The following is an 8156-nucleotide window of genomic DNA, read 5'->3' on the forward strand; positions in this document are numbered from 1 at the left end:
TTGGTGAAGAAGGTGTAAGGAAAAAAAGAAAGATTCAGAGCAGGAGGTATTGTCCAGAAAAGCTGATTGGAGATATTGTCCTGGCACAGACATGAGCATATTATCTTTGGCAGCGAGGGTAGGAGGGGAAGAAGTTCTTAAAAATAAAAAAGATTGGGTAGGAGCTGCAAATAAACTCATTGACTTGGCAATTTTGCTTAGTCACTCTGGGCTTCTCCACTACAATGAACTCCATAAAGATAACTGTTCATCCAGAAAACATTCGCTTAGAGAAATGGCTTATTTATTTATTTATTTATTTATTTGAGACGGAGTTTCATTCTTGTTACCCAGGCTGGAGTGCAATGGCGCAATCTCGGCTCACCGCAACCTCCACCTCCTGGGTTCAAGCAATTCTCCTGCCTCAGCCTCCCCAGTAGCTGGGACTACAGGCGCGTGCCACCATGCCCAGCTAATTTTTGTATTTTTAGTAGAGACAGGGTTTCACCATGTTGACCAGGATGGTCTTGATCTCTTGACCTCATGATCCACCCGCCTCGGCCTCCCAAAGTCCTGGTATTATAGGCGTGAGCCACCGCGCCCGGCCGGCTTATTTTTTTTTTCAATCAACAGAGCAAATAGCCTTTTTATTCTCCAAGACACACATATGTATGACATATGATAGTGCTGAGATTTTTGCCTCTTCTGCAGAATGGAGGTAGCATATCAGAATATAGTATGAATTTCTTGCAACTTTAATAGCACAGTGAAGAGAAAACTGAATGACCAATGCAGTATATTGCAACTGGAATATTTTCTTATCCTGAAAATATAGACTTATATACTAATTATAACCCATACAGTTGAGTATTCTAAATTTACTTTGCTTTATGAACCATGTGGAATGAAAAGCAATCAGGCTGTAATGTGGTGCCCTGTGACATAATAATGCCTGCTACCATTACATTTTCAACAAACTTGGACTGGGATTCAAATGAGTAGAGTGACCCTAAGGGAAATACTTTAATAATGGCATCCAATGTTCTCAATTAACACAGGAAAGATTGATGGCTTTTCCCCCACTTTGGTGGTCTCTGCTGAGAAGGAAAAAACATGAGCTGCCATTTCATTTTCCACCCAATTGCATCTACTAACTGGCAGACAGACCAACTGAGAAAGTCCCTCCATTCAGTAGCTGCATTCATCATGGGCGTGGCCCAGACATGTTACCAAGGTTGGTTCTCCATGATCAGAATAGTCCACAGACAGCAACTCTCTGAGGGAAGGCTCTACCACTGAACTAGGAAGATGTCCCTCTGCTTAAAATAGTTATTAGGAATTTCCCTCTTATCTTCTATTTGTCTTAACCTTCTAATTAGCCACCTCTTCATTCTCTGAGAATATCTGAAGTCCATATCTGATAAGCCACTTCCCGGCAGGGAGAAAACTGCATCTTAAAATGGATTTGATGCATCTCAGTAAACTGAAAAATCAGCTGTGGAGTCAGTCAAATGAAAATTTCAGGACTATCACCCTGCAAAATAAGTGATGATTGCTGTAGGCTGGGAGAGTTATGATCTGTCAGAATCTTCTGTTGCAAGGAACAACTTAGCCACACAGCAGTGCTCCATGGCGGCTGCTGTCAAGAATCTAAACACGGCTTGGAATTCTCTGAGGATGTTATTCATAAAGGCACAGTTAATCAGACTCAGACCTCTCTTCAGAATCTCACTGTACAAGCCAAGCTTATTGCCAACAGAAGGAAGGTGCCAGACCAGAGAAGGTAAGCTAAAATCTGTGTGCCCTGGCTTCAGAACTATGAGGTCTCAACTCAGTCCATTTCAAAAAATTTTTAAAAATTGTGTATGTTGTTGCTTTGTTTGTTTTTATATTTATCAAATAGTTGGCTTTCTAGCCATACAATCAGAGCTTTGTAACTACCCAAGGATTTTCAACCTATGGAACCAGATTTTTTTTACTGATTTTAATTTTATGTACCAAAAAGGAAAAAAAGCGCGCTCCTTTCCTTCCCTCACCCTTTAGAGGAATTCAGAAAGGATGAGTATGGGCCAAAATCACTCTGGCTAGTGTCCATGGTTACCAAGCTGAAAGAGAAGGCAGTTTTCTGGATAAACGGCCTTGCCTCAAATGCCAGATGCCTGTTAAAAGTATTGCAGGCTCTCAGAATCTTTCTGTGCCTCACCTGCCATCATAAACAGGAATGGTGGATCTTTCAGCAGAGATACTGGCATCTTCCCCATAGATTACACCTTTAGCTTCCGAGAAGAATGGTTTTCTTTATTCTTTGCACGGGGAGATCTCTACATATCAAAGGTGAATTCGCTTGATTTCATTTGCTTTGGAACTAAATTGGAGCAGTGACAGACTACAGCATTGTCATATTCTCACCATCAGAGAAAAGAATAAACATAAGGAGATCTGGGTGCTCTCAATTTGTACAAATCTTGTGTAGGCTCATGTGCTGACTCTTCAGTGAACATTTTTCCCCAATCCACAACTCACAGACAATTTTTTCCAGGGTCCTTGAAGATGAATGTGAGGCAAAAGCATAAATAGGCCTGCTTGGAATTCAACTTCCATAAGGGAGGAAGAGAAGCAGCATCAGTGGAGATCGTGAGTTTGGTCTTTAACAATTTCTGCCCAACTTTGCTCAGTTCTCTGGTTCTTCACCTTAAAACGGAGATGAAAGTTCCTACCTCATAGAATTGTTGAACTTTTCTAATTAATAGACTATATTTAGGAAAGTTTTAGGTTTATAGAAAAGTAGAACAGGAAGTAGAGAGAGTTTCTATATACTTCCTCAGTTTTCTTTATTATTACTATCTTGCATTGGTGTTGTGAATGGTTGAATTTTAAATTACATTCCATTACAGAAAGTATGGTATTTTTACATGCTAGAATATAGTTACGTACTTAAACTATCATGCCTATAATTCAGGATCCTCTCATTTGTTAATAAAACATGTCTTTATTTCTTTGATGACTTTTTTTTATTTATTATACTTTAAGCTCTGGGATACATGTGCAGATCTTACAGGATTATTACATAGGTATACACATGCCATGGTGATTTGCTGCCTCCATCCCCTCATCACCTACATTAGGTATTTCTCCTAATGTTATCCCTACCCAACCTCTCAACCCCCTGCTATCCCTCCCCTAGTCCCCCACCCACCACGCACTTGGGTCTTTGATGACATTTTATGAGTCACCGTTAGCAAAAAAAAAAACTCCCCTAATTCCCTACCAGACAACCACACTATTTGCAAAATACTATCTGTGAAGATTTGTTTCCTTAGATTTAAGATCTGTCTCTCAGTAACATTTCATTGAAATACAAAATACCCCTAAAGGGGAGAAAAGAATAACTATTATTATCATTAACTATTGTTATCATTATTGTTAATTGACAAAAGACACAATCTTCATCCAGCCATGGTAGAACAATACTATCCATCAGTGGTTTTAAGAATGATGACAAAGAAAGGGGTCCAGAGGTTCTTAAATAGGACAGTGTTCAAGAAGAGGGACTGGAGTAGTCTTATAGGGTTGGATGATCACAGAAGAGGAAATCATGGCACAAGAAAGAAGAAGAAAGGCAAACCAGTTCTGAAGGAAGGGAGTATTGACTCATAGCCCTTATTCAAGGCAAACAGAGTCAACCTCTGAGCAGGGAGAGGGAGAAAGGAGGAAGGGTAGGCCCCATAGGAGCCTAGATAGTTGGATGTTTTTCACTTTTCTGACACTGAATATCAATAGAGCCAGATGGAAAAGGATCAAAATAGTGCCAAGAGCATATTATAGAACAGTGAGAGTTGAGAATAAAGAACATATTGACATTCAAAAATGACACAAAAGCACAAGAAAACAGATAAAGCTCATCCTGGACCTCAGTCACTGAGGAATGCATAGGTTTTCTAGCTGGTTGCACTTGGGAGAAAAGTTTAAGGCAAGTATGCATATTGCCTAGATGTCAAAAGTATGTATGAGGCTTTCAAGTAGTTCTCAGCCATGGCTGACCATTAAAACCCCTTTGAAGGTTGTATAAATATAACTACTTGGGTCCCAGTCCTGGAGATTCTGATGGTGGTGAGGGGCAGGTAAGTATTACTTGTTTAAGCCACTCCCCTGGACCTTAATTAATCATCCTCACTATCAAAAGTGCTGTTCAGGTACCAAAGCTCAGGTGACCCAGATATTTCCAGGCTCTGCTGGCCAGAGCATGAACAAGACCTAGCAATACGCTTTATAGGAATCCACCACAAAGAAAAACTAGAAATGAAGGCAAATTCTGCATTCAAAGATGTTCATTACAGCTTTATGTGTGTTACCAAAAAAGTAAAATAAACTGAAGTTTAATAATAGGGAAATGGCATATCCATATTATGAAATATTATATAGAAATCCAAAATTGTTTTCCAGTAACTATATAATACAGAAAAAAAATGAGTAATGATAAACAAAAGGAAAAAAAATGAAGACAAATATGTATATGTAATATGAGCTCTGTCTAAATTCCCAACCACCACCATGTATACACACACTAGACACAGTACTCCAAGAAACAGCAAAAAGGTCAACCATGGTGATCTGTATTAGTCAGGGTTCTCCAGAGAAACAGAACCAACCAATGGATGTATATATATATAGATTTATATATCGATCTATATCTATATCTATATATAAAATAAAGGAATCAGCTCATGGCAAGTGAGATAATGTGGAGGCTAGCAGTACAAAATTTGAAGAGCTGACATCCCAGTTCGGATTGCTTCCTAATCTTATGAATAGTGCTGCAGTAAACATGGGAGTGTAGATATCGCCTCAATACACTGATTTTCTTTCTTTTTGGCATACACCCAGCAATGGAATTGTGGATCCTATGGTAGCTTTGTCTTTTGTTATTTTTGAGGAACCTCCAAACAGTTCTCCACAGTGGTTGTACTAATTTACACGCCCACCAACAGTGTACAGGGTTCCCTTTTCTTTACATCCTCTAGCTTCTCAGTCTTATTAAAATGCACATTTATATCATGTTTTTATATCTAATGTTTGTACTCTGAAAACAAATCTTATTTTTTCTTTTCTTGTTTTGATTTTTCAGTTATAACATCAGATGTGATTCTCATACATTCCTCCTGGCAATATGTCTTGTTCTTTATTCATTTTTCCAGTAGTCACCGTATGCTTCCCATTGTGCTAGTTAATCAAAGTAGAAAGAGAGACTATTACCAAATAATAGAAGATGTGAGCTATCTTCATGGGTTGCTCATAAGCAAATTAGGAAGAAGTGGTGATGCTAAGCTAGCATGTATGGGTCTTTTAAGCATTTTTAATATGCTAACTAAATTAATGTTCACAACCATACCATGTGATTAAATATTATAACAACACAGTTAGATGAGGAAGCTGAAGAACAGGGAAATGCTTAATTAGCTGATCAACAAGCAGCTAAACATCGAAGCTCAAAGCCACAATTTGAAAAATCAATCTAACTTCTTTTTTTTTTTTTTTTTTTGTTGTCCCAGGCTTATTGAAAATAATACAGCATTGATTCAAACAGGTCCCCGAGGCGTTTTGAAATTCATCCCAACGGTAGGCTGAGTGACCTGCAGGTTGGACAGACTGCCAAAATCCAAAAGCTTCAGCATTTCCTTAGTGTCAGGATCTACTTCAATGATCTCATGATCCAGGGCTGAGACCTCAGGTACATAATTGTCTCTCCTTTCTCTCTCCTCCTCCTGCAGCTTGATGGAGATACCTCTTACTGAGCCTCTCTGAATCCGCTTCATTAGATGCGTGACATAGCCTGCTATCTTGTTGCGGAGCTTCTTGCTAGGGATAATGGCGATCTCCTCGCACACATGCTTGTTCGTGTGGAAGTCGTTGCCCAGGCGCGTGTAGTACTTTTCTATGATGACCCGGGCCGCCTTCTTCACGGTTTTGGTGCGAACGCGGCCCATGTTGGTGGGTCCTTAGTGAAAGAGGAAACCGGAAGCACCTCAATCTAATTTCTTAACCACTTTGTTATACAGTTCCTGTGTCTAAAGTATAAATGACACAATAATTGGAGTTATATCACAATACATAATGAAACATTAAATATTATAATCAATACAGGCATGGAAATAACTAAATCATCTCCATTAATTATGTGGCATAATATAGTTTGTATGTTTGTCCCCTTCATATCTCATGTTGGGAAATGGGGCCGAGTGGGAGATATCTGAGTCGTGGGGGCAGATTCCTCATGAATGGCTCATTGCCATCCCCACAGTATGAATGAGTTCTTGCTCTATTAGTTTGCACAACAATTGATCGTTAAAGAGGCTGGCACCTCCCTGTCCTCTCTCTTTTTCTTTGTCTTTCCATGTGACGCTGCTTTTCCTTGCTTTCTACCATGAGAGGAAGATTCCTGAGGCCCTCATCAGAGGCAGATACTGACATCATGTTTCTGGTACAGTGTACAGAACCATGAGCCAGATAAACCCTTTTTCTTTATAAATTACCCAGCCTCATGTATCCCTTTATGGCAACACAAAAGGACTAAAAGATCATATAAGCATCAAGAATAAAATGAGGATGAAAAGTAAGCTGGGGTCTCTAAGGAAGGCTTATCTTTGTTTCCCTTTGTCTGGGTGTAGTGGTTAAGCCACAGAAGTTGAAATCTCTACTCTCTTGTCCCCCATCCTCTCCTTGTCCTGCCTTTGGATGCCACATCCATTACTGTGTTGACACAGCTTTTAACAGTGCTCACTTAATCAATGGATCCAGTGACTTTGGCATCCTGACAAGGTCAGTCATTACCATGGATGAGGCCCAGGCTTTCTGAAGTTGCCCCTGCCGGTTCTCTTCTCTAGCAGCCAAATGCCATATTCTAGCATCAGCCTGGCTGCATAACCTTGCATAAACTACTTAAACACCTTCTGCCTCAGCTTCTACTTCTATAAAATGGAGATAATATTAGTACCTACTTAACAGGGTTTTGTGAGGATGATGTGAGCCAATATCTGTAAAGTGCTTTAAGTAGTCCTGGCACATAAGGTTGAAAAGTAAGCTGGCATCTCCAATGAAGGCTTTTTTAACATTAATAAAATATTAATAAAGAGTAGCTCATTAAATGCTTCTCTTTGTTAATATTTTATTATGATGATTTTCTAAGTGATGATTCACTCTGCTGTTTGCCTCACATCCCTTATTCCCATATTTCAGAGATCTTGGCTGAGGTTCAATCATTATTCTTATATTTTTCTTCCTGTATCCTCTCTTCCCCAGAAATCATATTTGCCCCTGCAGTTTCAGTGATTGTTTACATGGGTTCAATATCCCTTATTCAAAATTTATTGGACCAGACATGTTTCAGATTTCAAATAATTTTGGATTTTGGAATATTTGCATTATACTTACTGGTTCAGCATTCCTTATCCAAAGATCTGAAGTCTAAAATCCCCCAATAAACATTTCCTTTGAGCATCATGTCAATGCTTTAAAAACTTCAGATTTTACAGCATTTTAGATTTTGTATTTTCACATTAGGGATATTCAACCTGTATTGGATAACCATGTGGTTTATTATCTGTCCTTGACTGTTCTTTTGAATTCCGGTTTTCAAATTCCAACTGTTTACTGGATTGTACTGCTTGCTGCTCTTCCTACAACTTGAACAATACATATCTATGACCAAACTCTTCATATTAAGCTCAAAATTGGCTTCTCCTCTGAATTTTCCCACGTATTTGGTGTGGCAGACAGAACTTAAGGTGACCCCTTAATGACTTCCCACCTCCTGGTGTCCATGCTTTGGTGTGATTTCCTCACATTGATATGGGCAGACACTGTGACTTGGTCCAAGGTAATCGAAAATGGCAAAAAGGCCAGGCGCAGTGGCACTTTGGGAGTCTGAGGTGAGCAGATCACTTGAGCTCAGGAGTTTGAGAGCAGCCTGGGCAACATGATGAAATCTCGTCTCGACCAAAAATACAAAATTTAGCCAGGTATAATGGTGAGTGCCTGTAGTCCCAACTACTTGGGGGTTTGAGACAGGAGGACCACTTGAATGCAGTAGGTTGAGGCTGCAGTGAGCCAAGATTGCGCTACTGCACTCCAACCTAGGAGACAAAGTGAGACTCTGTCAACAAAAAAAAAAAAAAAAAAAA

General features: G+C 39.4%; 1 pseudogene across 1 annotated transcript; it reads right to left on the bottom strand.

The window, feature by feature from the left end:
* Positions 1–5499: 5499 nt before the first annotated feature.
* On the bottom strand, positions 5500–6005 carry LOC116557451 (annotated as a pseudogene). Its single transcript, XR_004271527.1, has one exon. The product of XR_004271527.1 is annotated as a 40S ribosomal protein S17 pseudogene (transcript).
* Between the last annotated feature and the right edge of the window lie 2151 nt (positions 6006–8156).

This window comes from Sapajus apella, unplaced genomic scaffold (assembly GCF_009761245.1).
Source record: "Sapajus apella isolate SASKATOON/1434 unplaced genomic scaffold, GSC_monkey_1.0 scaffold2, whole genome shotgun sequence".
NCBI classification, from domain to species: Eukaryota; Metazoa; Chordata; class Mammalia; order Primates; family Cebidae; genus Sapajus; species Sapajus apella.